The sequence below is a fragment of the Protopterus annectens genome, chromosome 7.part0 (assembly GCF_019279795.1).
Source record: "Protopterus annectens isolate FY-2018-M chromosome 7.part0, PAN1.0, whole genome shotgun sequence".
NCBI lineage: Eukaryota > Metazoa > Chordata > Ceratodontiformes > Protopteridae > Protopterus > Protopterus annectens.
In genome coordinates, this window is record NC_056739.1 from 73,811,743 (window position 1) to 73,836,737 (window position 24,995).

Below are 24,995 nucleotides of genomic sequence, written 5' to 3' on the forward strand. Positions count from 1 at the left end.
TATAGGTACTCTCCTTAGATGGTACCCACTCTACTATCCCTGACCTGTCTTCACAGACTCTGATAACCATGTACGGACAATTTTCTATGGTTTCTCCTACTAATCTGGTTGATATGGGCATCCTGAGACAGTGTAGCAAATGCATTATGTACACAGACAACCCTCTACTACTACCACCCAGGAACACAGTATGGGAGAGATGCAATTACATTAAGAACCTAGAATGCTTGCTGTCTCAGTCAAAAGCCAGTACATCTGGCACTGAGAAGGTTGCCTGCGCAAACACTACGAACACCAAATCTCTAACACCACCCACATCTGTACAATACACTCCTACATATATGGGGGTTCTCAACAAAAACATACCTAAGCAAAAGAGACCTCCAAAGCAAAAACACACACGCACATCACAACCCACAGCAGCAAGCACCACACATAGTATACACGCTTGTGTCTCACAGCCTCTAAGGCCCAGCCACAAACCCAACATACTAGTCATAGGAGACTCTATCATGAGAAACACAGATGTGCCCCACAGCAGCAAGCACCACACATAGTATACACGCCTGTGTCTCACAGCCTCTAAGGCGCAGCCACAAACCCAACATACTAGTCATAGGAGACTCTGTTGTGAGACACACAGATGTGTGCCTCACCAGGCTAGACAAGGAGAAAGTCACGGTAAGTTATTTGTCAGGTGTTAGAATCTGCCATATCATGCATGCACCCAAGTCTCTCAACAACAGGTATTGTTATGACTCTGTCATAGTCCATGTTGGTGTGAATGACTTGAGACATACCTCTCTGGACTATATGAAGAGAGACATGATTGAGCTCGCTGAATATGTGTCTGAGGCAGGTATGTCCCTAGCCTTAAGCAGCATCCTACAATCACCCAGAATGATGCCTCAGTGCAAACAGAAAATGATTGACTTTAGCAATTGGGTTAGTTTCTGGTGCCATTCCAAAGGGATCCTGTACCTGACAGCCTGGGAGGACATGATTGACAGACCATGATGCTTTGCCAGAGATGACCTTCATGTGTCTCCCTTGGGCTTCAGGCTTCTGACAAAGGGTCTTGCCTCTCCCATAGTGCTTTTTTTAGGAAAAGTCATGAGCACAAAATTACTAACATGAAAATTTCTGCTAAACGAAATTTAAAGGTCATGCTGCTAAACGCTAGGAGTCTTAGCATGAAACTGCACTCATTGCAAGCATTCCTTGCCCTTGAGGATGCTGACATTTGTGCAGTCACTGAAACCTGATTCAAAATTGTGGAGAGCACCCCATATTACCAGGTTACTCATCCTACCTTACTTTCAAACCCCAAACGGAGGGCTACAAAGCCAAAGGAGGTGGAGTTTCAATATTTATCAAAGACAAACACACACCTCCAGGCTGGTCAAATGGTATGACACACAGGAGACACTCCAAGTGCAGTTAACTGTTGACAAAACACCTATTCAAATCATAGCTAGCTACAGACCCCCAACCATGACTCAGGACACCCACTCCACCTATCTGCACTTACTTGAATCCATCAAGATTCAACCCTCCACCCTCATCCTGGGTGACTTTAACTACCCAGCCATAGAGTGGAAGACCTGTTCTGGCCCAAACATGAATGCCCAGAGATTCCTCGACTTTGTCAGTGCTAATGGATTGGATCAGCTGGTCAACACCTCTACGAGAGGTGAAAATATCCTGGACCTGGTCCTAATCAACATGAGTAGCCACTGTAGCACCCCTACAGTGTCACCCTCCTTGGTAAGATCCGACCTTAAAGCAATCACTTTTGAAGTCACCATCTGCTGTGCCCCCATCAGGGTCAAACAAAAAAACATTTCCAAAGCTGAGTACAATCTCCTCAGAGCAGGTATAAGCAGCTTCACAACCACTGTCCCTTCAGTTGGAACTAGCACTAATGTCCAAGCCTAGACCAAAAAGTTATATGAGCATCTGCATAGCTGTATGACCTCAGCAATACCTTACAGGAACAAATCCTCTTCCTCAAGGAAGAGTAAACCTGTATGGTGGACAGCAGCAATAAACAAACTCTATAATAAAAGGAAAGAAAATTGCTGTCCAGGACCAAAAAGGAGCAGGTGCCAAGTTGGAAGTAATCTCTCCTTTGTCTGAACAAGCAAATAAGGTCACTGGTAAAATCCTCTAAGGCTAACTTCGAGTCCAAATTGGCCACATCTACTAAGGACAATCACAAGGCCTTCTTCACATATGTCTGCAATCTCAAAGGTAACACCCAAATCTGCTCTGAACTGGTGGTCAATAACACCACATACACAAATGCCATAAATATAGCCAGGCTGCTGACAGATAGGTTCAGTGAAAAATTCACCCTCCCTGTCCCCCCATCAGTAAACCAGAACATCCCCAACACCTGCCCCCTCTGCTCATCACCAGGGAGCATGTCCTTAATACCCTCTCAAAGGCATAAAATACAGTCTCCATGGGACCCAATGTCATCCATAGCTGTATCCTACATGAACTCAGGCATGAGGAGTCAGCTCCATTAGACACCTTGTTCAACCAAAGCCTGAGCACCAGCTTCATCCCACCTGAATGGAGGACAGTCACTGTCATCCCTCTACACAAAGGTGGAGCATCCACTGACCTAAGCAATTATAGGCCCATCAGCCTAACTAGCCTGATCTGCAAGGCCATGGAATGCATTATCATGGACCTTATAAACAAGGACATTGGCAACCTCCAAACGCTTGATCCCACACAGTTTGGTTTTGTCAAATGGATATCAATGCCTGATAAACTTGGTCGGCTTCTTTGAAACAGTCACCAAAGCCTCACCAAAGCCATGGACGAGGGGAAGATGCTGCACACCACCTACCTTAACCTAGCCAAAGCCTTTGACACTGTCCCCCACTCGGGCATAGTAGATAAACTCTCCCAGCTAGGCATCAACCCATATGTTACCAGATGGGTAGCTAACTGGCTCACTGATATAACCCACTGTGTCAAAGTAGGGGAAGCCACCTCTAGTAGTAGACCCATAACGAGCAGTGTACCTCAAGGATCGGTCTTCGGGCTTCTACTGTTTGGGATATACTTTTCTGAGGTGCAAGCCAAAACCAGTGGTCTGTGACTGACCAAGTTTGCAGATGACTGCAAACTGAGCCCTGTCTAAAATTCCCCTAGTGATGTGAACATCCTTCAAGAGGGCCTTACCCAAACTAATGACTGGTGCCAGAAATATGGCCTCAAACTGAATGCCAAGAAATACATCATTATCCCCTTTGGGGAAAATGGCATCCATACTAATTATCACATTAATAACAACGTACTAATCACGCAATCCTTCGTGAGGGACTTGGGCACCCAGCTTGATGACAACCTCACTTTTGACCACCACGTTGCCTCTGTTGTACAGAAGGCTTTCTACGTGGCCCACCTCATAAATAAGGGTATTTCATCCAGGAACAAGGAGGTTATAACATCCCTGTACTACTCCCTTATCAGACCCATTATCGAGTACAATGCCCCCTTCCACGCACATGCAGCAGTTGGAGAGACCACTGAAGTAACTGACCAAGAAAGTCCAGGGTCTTAAATACATATCCTATACAGATATGCTAAAAGCCCTGTCCCTCTACTCAGTCACATACAGACTGCTCTTAGGTGACCTGTGTCTGGCATACAAGGCCATCTCAGACCCAGCCTTCATGGAGTTGCTGCATATTCGTAAGACAAACTCCACTTGAGCAACCCGCACACAAAACCTTAACCTGGTCTGTGACATTAATAGAACTTGTTGGCCGGATAGATTTGTGTCCCAAAGACTTCCCCATTTGTGGAATAGACTCCCTCTCCATGTCAAGCATAGTACCTTTCTAGCCCTGTTTAAAAGGAACCTGGACAACTGGATGGGAAACAGAAAATACACCCCTGGGATCCCACCTGTGTTCCTGATGCACAGGGTAAACAGGTGCTGACTTTGAGGGAACATGGGCAAAATTCTTGGCTAGACTTATAAGGGCCTCCAGGCCAATAGCCTAGTATCATCCTATGAACCTATGAGCTGGTTTTAGGACATATTTTTCACAAATCACCTATAGTAAGGATAGTCAGGTCACTGTGAATGAAAAGATTTTTTGGATAAACACCTACATGGAAAAAATGTCCTGTTTTAAAAAATGGAAATGTGTAGAGCATCCAAGCCTAGTTGTGGGGACACATTTCAAATAGGATAGCATACATTTGTCAAGATCAGGGAAGAGAATTTTTGCAGCAGATATATTGCAATATTTGACAAACACTATGCAGGAGTTTTGGCACGCTGAAAATTTAACAGTTCACAGATAGTAACATTTGATGCATCTCTTGTGGTCGTTAATGCTAGGAGAATTAATAATAAAGTTTTTTTATTGGAAAATTTGCTACATTCCCACATGACTGATGTTGTTATTGTTTGTGAAACATGGTTAAAAAAACAATGATTGGAAACCAGTACTGTCAGGGTATAAATGTTTTTACTGTAACAGACATTCTAACAAAAAACAGATGGAGGTGTTATGATAGGGATTAAAGATAGTTATGAGACCTGTAGTTATTACATGCTCAGTGATAACACCAATACTATAGACTGTATAACTGTGGCAATAAAGACAACCCTAGAACATATAACAATTGCTGGAGTGTGTAGACCAACAAAGTCAAGTGCAGATGACCTGGAGGAATTCACACATTTCTTGCATGAAACACATGAGGGAAGAATAATATTAGCTGGGGACTTAAAAGTTACCAGAAATAGAGTGGAATAATAGTGATTGAAAAACATTAGTAAGGAAATTATTCACAACTTATATTCAGGAACAACAATTGCTTCAGATTGTTAAAAAAAAAAAAAAACTATCAGGGGCTCTAACATACTAGACACTGTGTTCATAAAGAAATTACTGCTACTTCAAGTAAAGTTTTACCACTGTTGATGTGCAGTGATCATGGGGTTATAAAGGTTAATTTGTTGCTTGATAATTCTGCTGAACTGAAATCTAAAGCAATGCACAGAAGGTTAATTACAGATTATATGGAAGCAAAACAATCACTATATAAAACTAACTGGAGTGAGGTGTTCAGTAGAAAAACTGGGTCTATATTAAATCAGCGAATGCTTAAAATAGTGAACGCTGATTTATCGAACCTTTAAAAGTGAAACCTCACAATCTTGAAGACACGGAACAGCGATTTTTTCCCCAGGGAATAAAATCGCTGCTCTACAAAAAAAAAAAAAAGTTCAAAACACAAAATAAAGTAGGGGGCTTTGCCCCCACACTCCCCTACTTAAATACACCAACTCCGAGATCGCACCACAGTGGAGGAAATGGCAAAGTCCTGAAGACGGCCAAAAAAATTGCTATTCCGTGTCTTCGGGATTGTCAGGTTTCGCTCTTTAAGGGTCAATAAATCAGCGTTCCCTATTTTGAGCATTCGCTGATTTAATATAGACCCGGCAAACTGCAGATCGAATGTAGAAAGTTTTAAAAAAGAAATTGTTTGAGTGCAAAAAAAAATTTAACATCAGGATCTAGGCATTCAACGTCAAGGGGATATATTTCCATAAAAACAAGATACCTGATTAAGATGAGAGACAAAAATATAAGAAATGGAAGACAGGTCGAACTACAAGTTTGAAAACTGAAATAAACAAGCTGGACAAACAGATTAAGCACAGTGTGAGACAAGATCTGAAGACAAGATTTGAAGAAAATGTATATAAAGATATCGAGCATAATAGGAAACCTTTTTATAGATACATAAGATGTGTAAGGACTAAAGACATACAAATTGATAAACTGTGTGCAGATTCTAAAATTTATATTCGGGCACAACAGATTATAGATATATTTACAAAATCTTATGCAAAACAGTTTGGCTCCACAAAAGGGTTGATAAGTTGTCGCAGTGGCATCCAGGTAACCTCATATGCTGAAATCAAATTAGATTATATTGAAAAAGAACTGCACAAACTGGATCCAAACAAAGACCAGGAAGGAGACATAATTAGTAACAATGACCTGAGAAAACTTCAGCAAAAACTTATGGTACCATTGTATCTATTATTCACTAGGTCATATAAATATCGGGAGAGGAGATTTCTCAAGCTTGGAGACATGAGCTTATTAAACCTGTCTTTAAGGGAAAGGGAAGTAAGACAAACTCAGACTCATACAGACACTTACGTCTGCTTTCATGTTGTGGAAAAATAATGGAGAAGGTAATACTGGATAAGTTATTGTCAGAATTGGACAGGTTGGGACTTGAAACCATATATCAGCATGCATAGCTTGAAAATAGATCTATTACCACCTGTAACATGATGTTCTATAACAATATGATAACAACTATGTATGCGTCTTTCGGCTTTTCCCAGTTAGGGGTTGCCACAGCGGAACTCCGGTCTGCTAATGATTGGCAGTTGATTTTTACGTACCGGCTTGCCAGGCCTGACGCACAACCTTCAACGAAGTTACGCCCATTCACGCATGTCTCCATGCAGAAGACGCTCTAGCTGTGAATCAAACCGGACAGCGTCTTACTGTGAGGCGACAACGCTACCGCAGCACCACCACCGCGGATATGATAACAACTATGAATGAAAAATTGTGTTGTGACGTAATTTATATAGCTTTAGCTTCAGCATTTGACATGGTCATACACAAAACACTGACCAATAAATTAGAATAACTAGGTATTGATGTACTCTTGATAAGATGGATAGCTGCATGGCTTACAAATAGAACACGGCAAGTATCATATAGCAACTGGACAGGTGAAATTCTTGGTTACTGTTAGGGCGTCCCACAGAGTTCTGTCCTAGGCCCTTACTTATTTAGATTGTATATTTCAGACCTAACTTTTTCATGTGAGGTGTTCTACAGACGACTTGAAACTGGGTAAACTGATTACATGTGTTACAGATAAGGCATGTTTGCAAAATAACGTGAATAAATTAACCATTTTGGGCACAGGAGAATAATATGCTAATAAGTACATGAAAAACTAAGCATATGAGATTTGGGAGACATACATTGAATGGTGAATATTTAATACAGCACACAGTGATTGAAACTGTAGATTCATTTAAGGACCTGGGTACATGGGTAGATCCAGCTATGAGTTTTTCTAATCATATCAAGCAATTGGTTAATGATAGTTATAGAACTGTAAGTTTTATAAAAAGATTTATAAAGTTTAGAGAATCTAAAGTGATGAAGTCATTGTTTGTTAGTTACATTAGACCCAAACTTGAGTATGGAATAGCAGTATGGAAACCCTATAAGAAAGCAAGCATGAGTAAACTGGAAAGAGTACAGTGGAAATATACCAAGGGCATCCATACATGTGAAAATTTAAGTTATTATGAAAGACTAAAATATCTGAACTTGTACAGCATCTCTTATAGATATCTAAGAGGAGATCTTTATTTTTATTTTATTTATTTTACATTTGTTGACCGGGCTAGTCTAGCTGGAGATATTTCCATTTTCAGTAGAGGCCCGGGGAGAAAAGCTCCACAGAGAATACAATAAAGGAAAACATACTTGAGTTTTAAAGAAAGTTTGAAGAGACAAAAACTAGCAACTCTACAGTTACTCATTATTACTAAGTGAGTTAATTACTGACTCACACAGTTACAGTCCAAAAAAAAAATACTTATATAAATATAAAATACTAAGTATGATACAGATAATTAAATGAAGTAATTACTACCACACACAGTTAAAGTCCAAAGACAAAGAGATCTTATTCAGTTATATAGGACATTTAGAGACAACTATCTTTGGGAATGTTTGGAGTTATCAAAAAGTGCTAGAGAATCATCAGACAACCTATGGAGAAGATTCTATAGGAATGAGAAGTGCACTAATTGGTTCTCTCACAGAGTAGCTGATGCATGGAACAGACTACCAAATTACATTAAAGCAAGTACCAGTTTAGATATTTTTAAGAACAGCCTGGACACTTATGGGAACAAGTGTTTTGCTATATTGGCAAACTACACGGGCTTTAATGCCAATGCTTGAAATATTTGTATATGTGTAATAACGTTCCGTTATGGGTCCTCTAGCAATAGCAGTCCTATGGATATAATTTATGTGGTGATGTGAATAGCATCAAATTCAAACCTTCCTTTGTTGCACCAGATTGATTCAGACAAATAAGTTCTGAACGTCCTTCAATAGTGGTTCACTTGGCAATGGGTGTCCCTCCTTCCTGTCCTGGGGATTCCTCCTTGCCCAGTAAACCAAGTGTCCATGTTTCCCCCCAGTTCTGGAACAGATTTTATCTTAGAGAGGCACAGAACTGGTGTCTACCTGCTAGATGGGCCAAAGGTTTTATTCAGTGGTTTGTTTGTTGATGTTGTCAAAGAAAGAAGGGATCTGGAGGCCTGTGCTAGACCTCTCATTTCTCAATTTTTTTGTCAAGGTCCCAAAGTCCGAAATGTTTTTTTTTTTTTCCTTCAGAGCCTGTTACTTCTTGCACTTTTACTAGCTTTTGTGGTAAAGCTAGACTTAAAAGATGCCTACCACTGCATTCCTGTTGTCAAGCATTTCATATTTTTTTAAGAATTTCTGTATTTTACTTATATTATCAGTTCTCTGTCTTATACTTTGGACTATCTGTGACTCCAAGATTATTTACAAAGTGTTTGGCTTCAAAAAATGCTTACTGCAGACTTCAGGGAATTCAGATTTTTCCATATTTGGATGATTGTGTTATATTTGCAGACTCTTGACACCTGGAAATAGAGTCTGCAAATGCATGTACATTTTTCTACTGTGATGGGTGAGGTGTACAGAAAAGGAGAAATGTTATAAAGTGTATTTCATTTTAATATACTGTCAATACAAAATGGATTCCTGAGTGTTTTCAATTTGTATCTGATCTTTTACTACCTGGCACATATAAAAAATGCTGTTATGGCAAAGTGTAGAAAGTTCTGTAATTGAAAAAAGTTCTTTTAATGGAATTTGAAACTCATGCCTAATATGGAATGTTATAAACAAGGAGTCAAGAGATCATAGTTAGCAAAATGAATGCTGTAGTGTTTATTTTTAAATGGTCAGTGGTTCTAAGATTGATACAATAAGGTTGAGAAGACAGGTCCTTGATTTCCTAGTTTCCCATGTACGTGCCTTTCTTTGCAATAAAGGAGGTTGTTATTCTCTGCTGAACTGTGTCGTGTGAAAGTTATTTGCTACCTTACCAGTTTTGCACTTTATACTCTGATTTCTCAGCCTTTTGTGTGTTGCTGCATTAGAAGTTGCCACTGGGCCCATTGTGACAGGTTTTATGTCAGGCAAATTTCTGGTGTGCCAATACATAATTCCTTCTTTTCTATCAGTAGAGATTAAAGTGTCTACAGGTAAGCTTTACTAATAATGTCTCCATTAGATTTAATTGTATACCACCAGGTAAAGTATATGCATCTGGGAAATCGCATGCATGTGCAATTAACTATAATAGCATGAAGTTTATTTCATTGCGAGCCAGCAGGGTCTAATCAATAAATACAAGGAGAGAGTATCCTTGTCAGCAGGACAGAGTAGCCTTCTCAGGTGGGAGAGTGGTTTTACTCAAATATAAAAAAGGAGCAGAATATTATTTCATTAAGAATGTTGGTGATTTTATGAGTATAGTCTCATATCTATCCCTTAGGTATGACAGTGGGTTTTTATACTGGGCACCACTACAAGTGGTTTAAAAGGGCTGGAGTATCGGATTCCAGACAGGTATATGTTTACTAAGTATGGAAGAGACAGCTGCAGAGCCAGATCAAGGTCAAATGGGACCCTAGGCAGGGTAATGGATTGCCCCCCGCCCCCCAGCCATTCCAGTGTCCCATTACTTGGCTATTTCTACCCAGTCACCATCAGTTACCATAAACACTGTTCAAAACTCTCAGTACGCATGCTGTTTTTTGCTTTACTTCTACAATGATTACAGATGTTTGGATTTAATTTAAAACTTTTATTTCAAATTTTATATCACAAACACTGACAGACATTTGCTAAACAAATCATACAGTCTCACAATGAAAACAGACTTAGCATTAAAACTTCTCTGCCCTTGAACCTCTCACATTCACTGAAACAGCATTGAAAACCACATTCAAAGAAAATGCATCTGGCCAGTGACAGATTAAGTTTACCTTTGGGCAGTTTTCAAATCATAGGCCCCTTGTACACAGTTTTAGGATCATTCAAACATGCAAGAGTTCTTTGATTCAACTTCCTGATTGTATTAAATTATATCCCTTGTATAATACAGCATCACTTGTTTTAAAATGATAGTTTTTATCATTTTTCCAGTAAGCAATCAAACAAACCGTATGAACCAATAATGACAAAACTGCCCAATTCAGACACTGCAGCCATAAAAGGCCACTCAAATGTATATCATTACAATCCACCAATAGCTAAAATGCACAATATCTGCAGAAATAAGTCATCTGAATAATTCCACATTAAAGCGATCTGTAACTAATGAAGAGGTTGCTGCTAGCAAACAACTTTCTATTTCTTTTTTTTAAACAAGAAACATCTTTATTACATTATCACATATGACATAGGCAACCTTACATTTATATAAATGAAAATAAACCATACTGACACAATTTACAGTTGCAAACATTATACATTACAAACCATGCTGACACAACTGTAGCTGCAAGCATTATACATCACTTATATCTATTCATTGTTACTCAAACATTACATAGCTTATTCATAACCTGCCTTTTTTTAAACTCTTTCCTCCTCTGCATATATTGATCCCACAATTCCCATTTTTTCCTATGTAATTTGCTCCTACCCTTTTCTAAATATCCCATTTCCAGTTCTTTTATCTCTGTTACTATCTTTGTTACTTCCAGTAAAGTTGGTTTAGACTTTGATTTCCATTTTCTAGGAATTGCTTTCTTGGCAGCCACCATAATTAGACTCAGCAAAGCCTTGCTATGTGTAGGCAATCCCGAGTCTGTATCATAGCTTAAAAAATAATTTCCTTAGTTACACCAATTTGTTTACCCTGTATCTCCAACAGAGCAGTCTGCAGGGAATCTTTAAAGTCTGCCAACTTATTATACTCCCAGAAAATATGTTCCCAGTTACCTCTTTCTTCCCCTTCACATCTCCCAACATTTGCTGTCTACCTGAGGAAAAATACTTTGCTGCATATTTGGGAAACGTACATATATCCCCCATTGTTTCTTTGTAAATTGCTTAACCAGTCTCTCTTCGCAATCCTTTCTAACCTCCCCTGATTGACTCTTAGTTATCATGCAATATTTTATATGTTCAACTAATTATTCCCTTCTTAACAGCAACTTGGGTGGCGCAGTGGTGCAGCAGTTATGTTGTCACCTCACAGTAAGAGGTTCTGTAGTTTGATTCTGGGCAGGAGTGCCTTCTGTACTGTTACTGCATGTCCTCCCTGCGTTCGTGTGGGGTTTCCTCTGGGTACTCCGGTTTCGTCCCACGTTCCAAAGACATGCATCTGGAGCATTTCTCCCAGGGCCTCCACTGAAAATAAACTCTGTCCTAGTTGGATTTTCCCAGTCAACAAATGCTAAATAAATAAAACTTCTGTTCTACATTCATTCTGCCAGTGCTGGTCTTTCGTTTAGGACCCCTCAAACAACTTTCTGTTTCAATGTTTCATCTACAGATTCAGTGCCTGCTGCCCTTGAAGAATAAATTGCCTATGTTACATTAAAAAATGGTAAGCTGGTAATATTGCAATAGAGAATGGATAGAAAACTGAAAACAGGTTCATAATAACTTGGCATCTCATCAAAAGGAGGACATACTCAGGACTGCAGCACCCCACCCCCCTTAAAATACAACACAGTATCAGCAATCTATCTACATGGTGTGGGAGTAGAACTCACAGCCTTCTGTACCAAAGACAAGCATGCTACCTGTTGTGATACTAACACTGCTTTTAAAATTTCTACCACAATAGTGATACTATTTGCTAAACAGAAAAGTTGCACATTGTAAACAGACTTAGCATGAGCACCTGTAAACTTCTCTTCACTTGAAGCTCACAATTCCTTGAAAATGTGCTTAAAACTCAGTTCCTTGAAAAATGCACCTGAAACTCAGTTCCCTGAAAAATGCAGCTTGATAGTTGGGGTAGAAAATTCAGGTTCTTTTTCCTGTAAATAAGATACAGGGTTTGCACCTAAGCAAATTTCTAACCACCTGCTATCCCTAACTAGGGCATTTCACTCTCACACACAGACACCTTAGCCTCTTAGTACATGAAATCTGGACAAAGCCTAAAATAAATAGCGGCAGATTATAAATATTGCTCTCATGAACTTAGAAAATTGCTAGAATAACAGGATTTGTGTTTGTTTGCATTTTTCTAAAGGATATGAACTCTGAAACTCAAATGTCTGTCATTATTTAGTAATTTCAGTCCTTTTTATGAGGAAAAGACCAAACATATGAGGCAAACATCTGGACATTCTACAAACATCTGGACAGTTGAGAGGCATGCTACCTACCTACCTCTTACACACACACACACACACACACACACACACACACACACACACACACACACACACACACACACACACACACACACATACCTACCCATAGCTCTCAACCAGTCAAGGACAAATCCCACCAGAATCAGGGACAAATCCAGAAATAATCAGTTTTAATCAGAGACACTTTTCATATATTAGTATTATTAACTTGAGACATCGACAAAATAACATAACATAGGTGAATATACATGTCCTAAAGTAAAAGAAGTATGTAACTCTAATTATTGTCATTATTTATTAAGTGTAATTTATCACATTTTCTCCAAAAGTCGCCACTTTTAGGTGGGATTAGGAGGGACAGACCTAAAATTTCAGTCAAAGTCAGGGACAGTTGAGAGTTATTCACCTACTTACCTCCCTCCTCCTTGTGCGCGCGTGCGTGCACACACACACACACACACACACACACACACACACACACACACACACACACACCAACCTACCTCTTATACACACACATACACACACACACACCTACCTACCACTTAAACAAACTCACACACACCCACTTCTCACTAGTCTGTTCATGGTCCGCATGTCAAACATCTTCTGGCATTCAAATTCCACGAGTGCAGAAGATAAAGATGTTTTTATTTTTAAATTAAAAAATAAATCTCCCAGCCAGTGGCCCCCTCCCAGCAAGCAGGGTCTCTATCCCAGCCAGTGGGCCCTAGATGACTGCCTTGGTCACCTAGTGCTGGATCCAGCTTTAGACATCTGTAGTTATTTGGTAAGATGGTCTGAGCTCAGTAAAATTTATACTGTTTTACAGTTTCCAGAAAAATTTACTTTTTTAAAGAAATTTTAGAACATCTAAAAAATGAACGGAAATAAAAATGTAATAGGATACCTGCCCCTGGATTTTTTTTAACAAAGAAACATCTTTATTAAAATATCATGTATGACACATGCAACCATACATTATTATAAATGAAAGCAAACCATATTGACATAATTTTAGTTACAAACATTATAGATCACAAGCCATATTGACATAATTGTAGATGCAAACATTATACATCACTTATAGTCTACCCAATTATTGTCAGTCAAACCTTACATAGCTTGTTGAAATCCCACCTTCTTTTAAACATCATTCCTCTCTCCTGTTTGTTTTTTTCCCACAATTCCCATTTTTTCTATGTAATTTATGCCTACCCTTTTCAAAATATCCCAATTCCACTTGCTTTATATGTGTTACTATAGTCACTACTTCTAGTACAGTTAGTTTGGACATTGATTTCCATTTTTTAGTAATTACTTTTTGGCAGCCACCATAATTAGACTCAACAAGGCTTTACTATGTCTAGGCAATTCTGATTCTGAATCATAGCTCAAAAAATCATTTTCTTAGTTACACCACTTTGCTTACCCAGTATCTCTGATAGATTATTCTGAAGGGAGTCTTTAAGGTCTCCCAATCCATTACACTCCCAGAAAATATGTTCCCATTTAACTCTTTCTTCCCTATCACACCTCCAACATTTGCTGTCTACCTGAGGAAAAATCTTTGGAGTCTACTTGGGGTATAAAAATACCTATGTAAACACTTCCAAGCAAAGATCCTAAATATTCTAGACTTTGTTGCATATTTGGGGAGACATACATATATCCCCCTTTGTTTCTTTGTACATTGCTTATCCAGTCTCTCTTCCCAATCTTTTCTAATCTCATCTGATTGATTCTTATAGTTTTAAAAGGCCAACACACTCAACTAAACAATTAAAAAATTTCAAAGTGTCTTATGGAAGTTATAAACCACTTATAAAACCTTTTACTTCAGTTAAAAACAAAAATTACACATGCTTTAGTGAAACATGCCTTTCATTGTACTAGTTTTAGGAAGTTTACTTTTTTATTATTGATTATGTAACACAGGATCCTTAATGGTGATATAAATAATATTTTGGAGATGAAAGAAGTAAACTGGCAGATTTTATTGTAAGCAGATAAACCACCAGGCTTGAATGAAAATATTAACATCAAATGCTTGCTAAAATCACAACGCATATAAATTGCACAAGAAGTGTAAGTTATATAATACATGAGGTATGAAATTGCAATCATTGTAATGCTTAAGAAACTTTTTGAAACCAGTATCTTTTTAAAAGTTAATTAATTAATTTATCACATGATGCTTTTAGAAAAGGTATATGAAGAGTTTTTGTTGTAATGAATCACCTCTGATGAAGTTCTACTGAATAACAGAACAAAACAAACATTTGCTATATGTTTGCTGGTTGTTTGAAGTTTAAGAGCAGCTTCTGTTTTAGATTCTATTGAAAACTCTACTATTGCTGGTCTTTTGCTTAGGATCCCCTATTTCTTTCTTTTTGCCTATACTCTGATATCAATTCTTGATAAGGAAGACAATCTCTAATTTGCAATCCAAATAAATTCTTGGCCTCTTCCCTTTCTATTACCTTTCCCTCTCTAGTTATGTGCTCTCAATTCCTTGGTGCCTTTGCCAGTTTTCTCCAATAAATTCTATTCCCCTCTTGCCTATTGTCTGTATCCCTAATTGCAGTCATCCATATTGGCAGAATCTCCTTTCTCCATTCCTGTGTTGGTTTAGTTCTTAGAATACTTTCTGCTACTTTATGAATATAATATTCTGCATGGTTATTGTTATTTTCCTTAAGGATCTGTATCCAAAATCCCAGTCCCTCCTTATTTCTTTAATGTCCTCCATGTGTCATCATCCCTTTCCACTTTGAATCATAGGTTTCTGCTTGTGCTATGTATAGGAGCCTTAACTGTGTAGTTCTAAAATACCCCTGCAAATCGGTAATCCCAAACCGCCTTGTTCTTTTGGAAGAATCAGCTTATCCCACTTGAGTCTTGAATATTCTCCATCCAGATAAAATCCTTCAGCACTTTAGTAATTGTTATCCACAAGTTCTCCTCTGCTTGGTAAAAAATATGCCTGACTTTTGTATAAAACTGAAGACTAAAAACATTTTAACTGCTTCTATCATGTTATTCATATAACAGAGCTTCCAGTTTCTCAGTTTTTGTATTATCTTTTGTTTAGTCTCTTCCCACATATCCTTAGCTGCCAAACCAGAATCCTTTGTAATCCATACTCCTAAGTACTTCATTTTATCATGTCCCCATAAATATGGATATTGTTGAACCAATTCATGTGTGGGTACATAATTTACAGCTATTACCTTTGTTTTATCTTCATCAATTTGTATCCCAAAAAGATATGAAACTGGCTCAAAATATTCCACAGCACTGAAATGTCCTTTTTTGTTTTTATCAGGTATAAAATAATATCATCTGCAAATAGAGCCAGCTTTTCTTGACTACCATACCAATTATGTTCTTGAATTTCTGAGTCTCTTATTTTCTTTGCCAGTGTATCTACATATAGTGCAAATAACAAAGGGGAAAGAGGACATCCTTGCTTGGTTCCTCTACTCAAACAGAAATGATCAGAGAGGAACCCACCCACTTTACTTTTCACCTCCGATCCCTCATATATCCTCCTAATCAACCATATAATTTTATCAGAGAATGCAAATGTTTCCATTGCCCTGCTCATAAAGTCCCAGCTAACTCTGTCAAATGCTTTCTCTGCATCAAGACCCACCAACAACAGTGGTATTTTCTTACATTCAGCTTCCCTCTGGATCATCAATGTTTTGTTAATGTTGTCAGATGTTTGCCTCCCCTCCACAAAACCACATTGATCCATGTCTGTCAATTTTGGCATCACCTTTGCCATTCATTTAGTCATTATAAACATAAACACTTTATAATCATAATTTAAGATTTAAATGGGCCTGTATGAAGTGGGATCTGATGGGTCTTAACCCTATTTAGATATTACATCCACCACTGCCTCCTTCCAGGATGTTGGAGCTTTTCCTCCTCTTAAAATACTGTTAAACAAAACCTTCCAGATCTTTATCACTTTTTCCTTCCTAGCTTCCAAATTTTTACAGGAATACCATCTGTTCCTGGGGACTTTCATGTAGATTGGCTATACTTGTCCTAACTATTAGTAATTGTGTCTCCTCTACCTCTAACCTTGGAATATTTAATTCTTCCATAAAGATTTCCATTTGTACCTTCCTTGATCTCCATATTTCTCTGCTTTATACAGGCTTTCATACAATTTCTGAAATATTTCTAATACCTGTACAGGATCTCTTGTTATCTTCCTTGTTATAGGCTACCTAAGCTTGGTGATAGCCATTTCTACTTCTCTTGCCTGAGTCGTGATAAATGTTTATCTGCTCTGGCATTATTATCAAAAAAAAAAACAGTTGCTTAACAGCAATCTTTCTAAATTCATGCATATTATCGAGGTAATCCTTTATTTTCTGTTTAGCATTCTGCAATTGCTCCTCTTCTTGTTCTGTGAGATTTTCCCTATTCCGCAATACTTTAATATTTGTCAGTCCCTCTAAATAATTTGTATTACTTCTTAACCATATCTCCCTTTCTTTTACTTCCACACTATTTTAAACTCCACTTTAACTTTATCTCACTCCCTAGCTATATTTTCAGAATAAATTTCTGTCTTTTCTAATAACTCTTGAATAATTTCCACTACTCTTTCCTTAAATTCCTTTCTTTTCAACAGATATGTTGGAAAGCACCATTGTCTCATTTTATTTCATTACCATGTGATTTTATTTTTGTTATTACTGGAGCGTGATCTGAACTTGTTATTGAATCCATATAACTTTCAGTTGAATTAATATGTTCCTGTGAAATGTAAGTTCTGTCTAGCCTAGCCCAGTTTTTGTATCTTGGGGAATAATGTATAAATTCACTCCAGACTCCTACTATTACATTCACATCTTCCATGCCAAATATTTTCATAAATTTCTTCAAAAATCTACCCCTTCTTTGTTATATTTTCCCTTTTGGCCTGATACCTGCCTCTTGTTGGTCAGTTTTTAATGACTGGCAAGACAAAACTAAAAAAGGAAAAGGAATCTGTGGTTAGAAGTCTAAAATATAACTCAGCTAGATTAACGACACAGTTGCAGGCAGCTAATAGAACCAGAAACATGTTACAAAAATTTAAACTGCGAAAACACCAGCTACTAAGATGAACATACAGCACTGATTATACCCTGGCCGTGTTTCATACTGTATGCTGTGTTGGATTATTTATTGTTTTCATGTCACAAAAATTTGCAAATGACAATTCCCATTCTTGGGGTATGTATCCGATAAGAGAATTAGAAAAATTATTAGTTACACAACCAGAATCTTCAGGTGATGACTGGCCTCCGTTGCCTTCTGCATCTCCCCCACATTATGACCCACCTGTGCCTCAAGAAGCTGATAGCTCTTCCTCTCTGAGAGGGCAGGTGGAGGGAAATGCAGCAGAAGCAACTACCACTTCCCAGATACACCCCAAGTTATTTCCATCACTTCTAATCATTCCTATGCGTTGGGTTAGAACACTAGATTCTGTCAACAGCAGCATTCCAATACCCACAGTAAAACCAACCAAGCAAATGTTAATACAAATAGATAATAAAGGGAAGCAAATGTATCACAAACATAAATTTGTAACTAGTGTTAAGTATGTGGGAAAATTGAAAGGATTTCCTAATAAAAGTTCTCCACCAAAACCTAACACTTGAAAAAGATCAAGCAAATCATTACTCAATTTCCGATTGTTATAGATGGAGAGGAATATCAATGGGGACCACCTGTTGAACAAAATATAAAGGAAGGAACTGATTCAGATTCTTCCACTGATTGTGATATATGTCCTACACAAATGCATCCATAGCGAGAAGTACGGAATCCAGCAGCAGCTACAGATAGCAAGGCTGAGCCTGCCTTAATAGTAGTATATCACTGGACTGTAGTGGATTTCCAAACCATTGTAGATTCTCTTCTTATTTGGACACATTCCTCTAAATATGCAAAGATCTTAGAAGGACATGTACAACTACAAAATCCAACTACTGAAGACTTGAGAGCAGTACTAAAGGCCACCACCCCCCTGACATTTTCAGAAAAATATGGGATATAGAATATAGGCAATAATAAACCAAAACACACAGATGACATATTGCTTACTGCTAGGAATGACTTATTAAAAGCTATTAGCACAGCATGCCCCAACACCTAATTGTGGAAGAATCAAAGCTATTGTGCAAAAGATGTCTTTTGATACTCTATACCTCAATGATTGACTTTTGTATGAACTAATTGAATGTATTTCATACTGTATTTATCATCTCCTCGTGTGTATGCAATGAAAGCTCTCATAACATGAAACGATCAGGCCCATAATTGAGTACAATGCCCCTTTTGGGGTGTACCTTACCAGACACCTGCAGCAACTGGAAAGACCCCAAAAGTACCTCACCAAGAGGATCAAATGGCTCAAACAGATGCCATATGCTGCCCGGTTAAAGAAACTCCAGCTCTACTCTGTGGCATACCGCCTGCTCAGAGGCGATCTGTGCCTGACGTATAAAGCCATGTCCAACCCGGAATTAATGGACATGCTGCACCTCAGAAAATCCAAATCCCATCGAGCTACGTGCTCGAGAGACTTGAATCTCAGCACTGAAATAAATAGGACATGCTGGAGAGACAGATTCATAACCCAGAGGCTCCCTTCACTCTGGAATAAAATCCCAGTCCAGGTTAGGCAGAGTCCCTCATTGACTCTCTTCAAGAGGAATCTTGATGAGTGGATGGGAGATAGTAGGTTTACCCCGGGTATCACTTTTGTGTCACTGTTAGACAGAGGCACAGTATACTAACCTCGAAAAAGGGCATAGCAAAATTAATTTAAAATAGGTGGCGAAAGCCAAACACACTCTGGCTAGGCTTATAAATCCCCGAAGGCAGATAGCCTAGTATGAACCTATGTAATCTCCTGTTATTCTATGTATGTGTTGTTTGCAGCTTATCTCCCCGGGCCTCTGCTGAAAATGGACCTGTGTCCAGTCGGACCTTCCCAGTTAACAAATGTAAAATAAATAAAAATAAAATAAATAAAAAATAAATAAAAATGATGTATATTTGCAATGCATAATAGATATGTGAACCTTCAGAAGGTGTGGTAGCCAGCAGGTTGTCAGTAGCTTTTGTAGAGAGCTTGTTACCTCCCATACAAGAGCAAATTACAAAAAATTTGTGTAAACTTGCCAAGTTTGGGCACACATGAAATTGTCAATCAACAAAAAGTTTGTTTAAACTTGCCAAGTTTGGGCACATGTGAAACTGTGAATCAACTCCAATATGCGGCAGATAATATACTTATAGGGAAGAAAAAGAACAAAAGAAACAGTTGATGTCATGTAGTCCAATCTCGCCTACATTCTTACTCACAGGTTCGGAGCTGAATATCGGCTCCGATTCAGCCAACTTTTATTTTCTAGCATGAAGTCTCTAATTGGCTGGGCTAAACAGGTATCCCATGTTGCACTGCTCCATAGCCCCAGATCTCGTTTGCCGCTCGTGTAGCTAGGACGTGGTCTTGCTTAGCTTTGGCTAAGTACCTCAAAATTTCTATTTTTCTCATCAGAAAATTGCTGCGATTCAAACAAAAGCTATTTTAATAGCTATTTCTTCTTGTTTACCATCTATATTTGGTTGAAGTGTTGTCTGTGTGTGAGTGGTATCCCTAACTCTTCCAGTGGGCTAGGCCTGTTTAAGTTAGAGGACCTAGTCCTCCTTTTTGTGCAATGTTTTACCTTGTGTTTTGGCTTCCTGTTTTTCAGTGTGTTTTTTTTCTCTGGTCGAGTTGTGTGTTGCAGTTTCTAGAGCCGTTTTACTTAGAGGTTCTTGGGTTTTTGTGTGTAGCTATAGTTTCCCGCCTTTGCTGTTTCGCGGCTAGGTCTCTCTTTTGTCTTGGTGTTGAATACCTTACTTGAGATGTCTAAGGATCAAAAGGAACATAAACCTTTGGGTTTTAAGAAATGTTCCAAATGTAGCTACAAGATGTCTATTACGGACGGACATTCCCTGTGTGTGTATTGCCTAGGAGCAATTCACTTGCAAGAATCCTGTAGTTTTTGCCATGCCTTCAGTCCGAGGGTGCTACAGGAAAGAAAAAATAAACATATATTGAAGGGACTCCTAAAACCTTCGTTTGAGGAGTCTTTAGACTCGACTTCAAGTACTCAGTCTAAGTCTAAGGCTTCGAAGGGGAAGAAAAGATCTCCGGCTCTGTCTGTCTCCTCGGAGCCTCCGGAGAAAACTTCTAAACTGGACTCTACCTCCTCTGCTCCTCTGTCCTCGGAGCCGCAGGAGGTATCTGTTGTGCTGGAATCGACCTCAGCTCCAATATTATTGGAACCCATTCGGAGCCGGTCTCCCAGCATTAGGCATGGTTCTCCTGATAGGAGATCCCAATCCCCCTCTCTGTCCTCCAAGTCCTCCAGGCTGTCCAATTTGGATGTCAATAGGGTGGTTCAGAGGCTCCTGCAGTCGCCGGTGTTGGCAAAATTATTCTCGGCTCCGACCTAGTCAGCGCCAGAATCCGTCCCGATGCTTGTGTCGATGGTTCCTCCTCTGAGCACTTCCTTGTCTTTGGAGCTGGAGTGCTCTGCTCCAAGTGATGTTCTTGTGCCGGCTCCGATACCCCTCAAGGGTTTATCGGTGCTGACATTGGCTCCAACCATGTGCTCCCAGCCACAGGTTTCGGTACTCGGGTTTCCTCTGTCGGGCCCGAGGGAGATACTTCGGGACAGCTGTCGGTTCCGAGCCTCCCCCTTGGCACATCGGCTCGGGGAACCCTGACCCCGGTCGTGGCCTCGGAGGCCGGTTGGTCCTCGGATTTGGGGGGACTCGCCTTCGAGGCCATGAGGAGCGCATTGGCCAGATCTTCAGTTACATCACCCGAATCGGTCATTCCATCCCCTTCCACCCCGTCTAGAGCCTCTGATGCCCCCCTATCCGTGGATGGCGGAGCCCATAGGTCTGGGGATACCACCATGAGCGGTCCCTAACTTTCTGAGGGTCCCTCAGAGTCCGTGCCTGAGGAGCCCCCCAGAAAGAAGTTGTGCAAGAGGAAGCACATAGACTCCCAGGACGAGTCTCTCACTTCTGATACCGACCTCGAGGAGTCAGATGGGTCCCCCAAGTCATCCTCTGAGGACGTCTCTTTCTCCGACATCTTGGAGATATTGAGACAGAGATGCGACTGGCTGTCCAAAACCCCCTCTGAGGAGGAGCCGGTATTCCTCAAGGCCTTTGGAGCTCAACCCTCCGCCTCCTGGGTGTTTCCACCCTTCGACAAGCTCCTGGATTTAATTTGTCGAAGGGTGTGGGAGAATCCTGATTCGGTGGAACCTGTGCCCAGAAGGCCCAATAAGTTTCTTTCTGCCCCCCTGGGGAAAGAGTTCCTGTCCAAAGGGGTTTCTGTAGATGCCATGGTGGTGGCGGCGACCACACAGCAGGAAGTAGCCGAGTCTTCTTCTTCCATCCATCCTCCTAACAAGGAGTCCAGGAGCATGGACTGTTACGGGAAGCGTACCCTCTCATCAGCGACCTTCACCCTGCGATCGCTGAACTATCTTTGTCATTTTACTCGGCTCCAGAGAGATCTCCTCAAGGAGTTAGGAGATACTCTAATGGGTAACGTACCTGAGGCGTTAGCACACACTGTTAATGCCCAGGTGTCTACCCTCAATTCGATTGTCAACTCGTCCATGAGGCTCATTTCGTATGCAGCCGAGGGGGCGAGTAGGGCAGCTAGTTCAGGAGTAGCCCTCAGGAGGCAAGCCTGGATGCACCTGTGTCATTTCGCGGAGGCCTTCAAGTCTTCCTTCACTGACGCCCCCTTTGATGGGTCCTCACTTTTTGGGACCAAAGTGAAAGACACCCTCACCAAATGCGAGTAAGAGGGAAAGACCCTGTCTGCCGTAGGGGTCCATTTTTCCCTTCCCTCTAGGCCTTACCTCAAGGCACAGAGAGGAGGGAAGATGTGGTTCAAGAAATCACAGAAGTTTTTCTCTGCTGCACAAGGTGAGTCCCCCTCGAGAGGCAGAGGAGGGGGAGGTTATTCTGGAAGACACCACCCTAGAGGCAGAGGAGGCCCCTGCAACTCGGGAGACCATGATTCCTTTCGCGGTTCCTCTTACCATCGTTCCTGATGTGTTGCCCGACTGTGCTATTCTGGAGCCAGTCGGGGGCTGCATTTCATTGTACCCAGAAGCCTGGGCAAGCATCACCCAGGATCGATGGGTACTCCGAATAGTTTCTGGAGGTTATACCATTCCCTTTTTGTCAGACCCCCCCTCCAGTCAGGAGGATCCCGGACGTTCCACCCAGTCAAAGGGATCACGCAGCATTAGAAGTCTTAAAGCTGCTAAACAAAGGAGTCATCCAACCTGTCCCCTCAGACCAAATCGGATTAGGGACTTACTCAAGACACTTTTTGGTGCCGAAAAGAACAGGGGACCTGAGACCCATTCTAGATCTCAGTCGATTAAACCACTACGTTCTGAAGTCCAAGTTCTGAATGGTCACCCTTCAGTCCATTTTCCCGTTGCTGGGAAAAGAAGTGTGGATGTGCTCCATCGACCTCAAGGATGCTTACTACCATATCAAAATGGACAGGGCATCCAGGAGTCACTTACGCTTCCGGCTGGGAGCCAGTCATTTCCAGTTTTGTGTCCTGCACTTTGGTCTCACCACAGCCCCCAGGGTGTTCACCAAGTGCTTGGCGGTGGTGACAGCTCAGTTGAGACATCAAGGATTCCAAGTATTTCCATACCTGGACGACTGGCTCCTTACCGCCCCCACCAGGCATCTTCTCATCCGGGCCAGGGACGCTACCATTACCCTCTGTCAACAACTAGGAATTACCTTGAACTGGGAAAAATATGCCTTGCTACCCTCACAGCGTGTCACATTTATAGGCGCAGAGCTAGACACCATCCAAATGCGAGCCTTTCTGCCCCAAGAAAGGAGTGGAGTATTGCAGAGTCAGGTTCATGCTTTATTACCCCTCAGGAAAGTACAAGCGAGATGGGTGCTTCAGCTTCTGGGATCCACAGCAGCTACCATTATGTTGGTGCCTCTAGTGAGATTACACATGAGGCTTCTTCAGTGGCTTCTCTTTGCCCAATGGTCCTTTCAGAAACTCCCCCTTTCCCACCAGATCCTACTCACGGACCGATGCAAGCAGGATCTCCGTTGGTGGCTATGCCCCACCAATCTGGATGAGGGAAAACCATCTGTCCCTTTGTCACCCATCGCCATGGTGACCACGGACGCCTCCCAGATGGGGTGTGGGGGGGGGCATTATCTTGGCAGGACAGTCCAAGACATGTGGCAAGATAATGAGGTACATCTGCACATCAATGTTTTAGTGATGAGAGCGGTGTTATTGGCGTTGCGGGCACTTCAGAGCTCTCTTCCTCTGGGAACGATTGCAATTCACTCGGACAACATGTCCATTGTGTGGTACTTAAACAAGTAAGGAGGAACCAGATCTTATCCCCTGTGCAGAGAGCCCATGCGAGTGTGGCAGTGGCAAGTGTCTTCCCAACGGTTTCTAGTGGCAACGCACATTCCGGGGAAGGCCAGTGTGATAGCAGTCAGGCTGAGCAGAGCCATCCTGATGCCTTACGAGTGGTCCCTGAACCTCCTGGTTGCAGAACAGATTTTTCAACAGGTGGGGTCAGCCTTGCTGAGATCTTTTTGCCAATCCCCTCAATGCCAAATGCAGCAGCTACTTCACCCTGATCCCCCTACAGGGGGAGTCACCCAGGGATGCTCTAGTCCACGATTGGCCCCCCGGTCTGCTCTATGCTTTCCCTCTGTTTCCTCTGTTACCAAGAGTGATTCAGAAAGCCATATCCTTGGGAAGCAAGATGATTCTAATTGCCCCACACTGGCCTCACCAAGTCTGGTTCTCCTTTCTTCATCAATTCACGGTGGACAGTCCTTGGACTCTGGACCCAGTACCAGACCTACTGATGCACATGTCGGGGCAGTTCCATCCCTCCCTGCGGACCCTCAGGTTGATAGCCTGGCTACTCCACTTCCATCGTTAGTCATACTTCATCGTTTTTCGCCTGAGGTGGTGCACATTTTATCCTCTTCTCATAAGTCTTCCACCAGGAAGATTTATTCCAGCAAATGGAAGAGATTTTCCATTTGGGCTCATGCCCAAGGACTTGACCCTTACACAGCCCCAATTCCTGCTGTTTTGGATTTTCTGTCCATGCTCTTTCAACAGGGTTCTGCCCCTGTTACCATTAAAGTGCTGCTGGCTGCTATTTTGAATTTTCATACCTCCTACGAGCCTTCCCTTATGGCACATAAACTCTGTAAGGCCTTTCTGAAGGGCACCTTGTTACTCCGGCCTCCTGTGTCAGAACCTATCATGCCCTGGGATCTAAACTTTGTTTTGCAAGCCCTGACTTCCCCACCTTTCGAACCGGCTGCC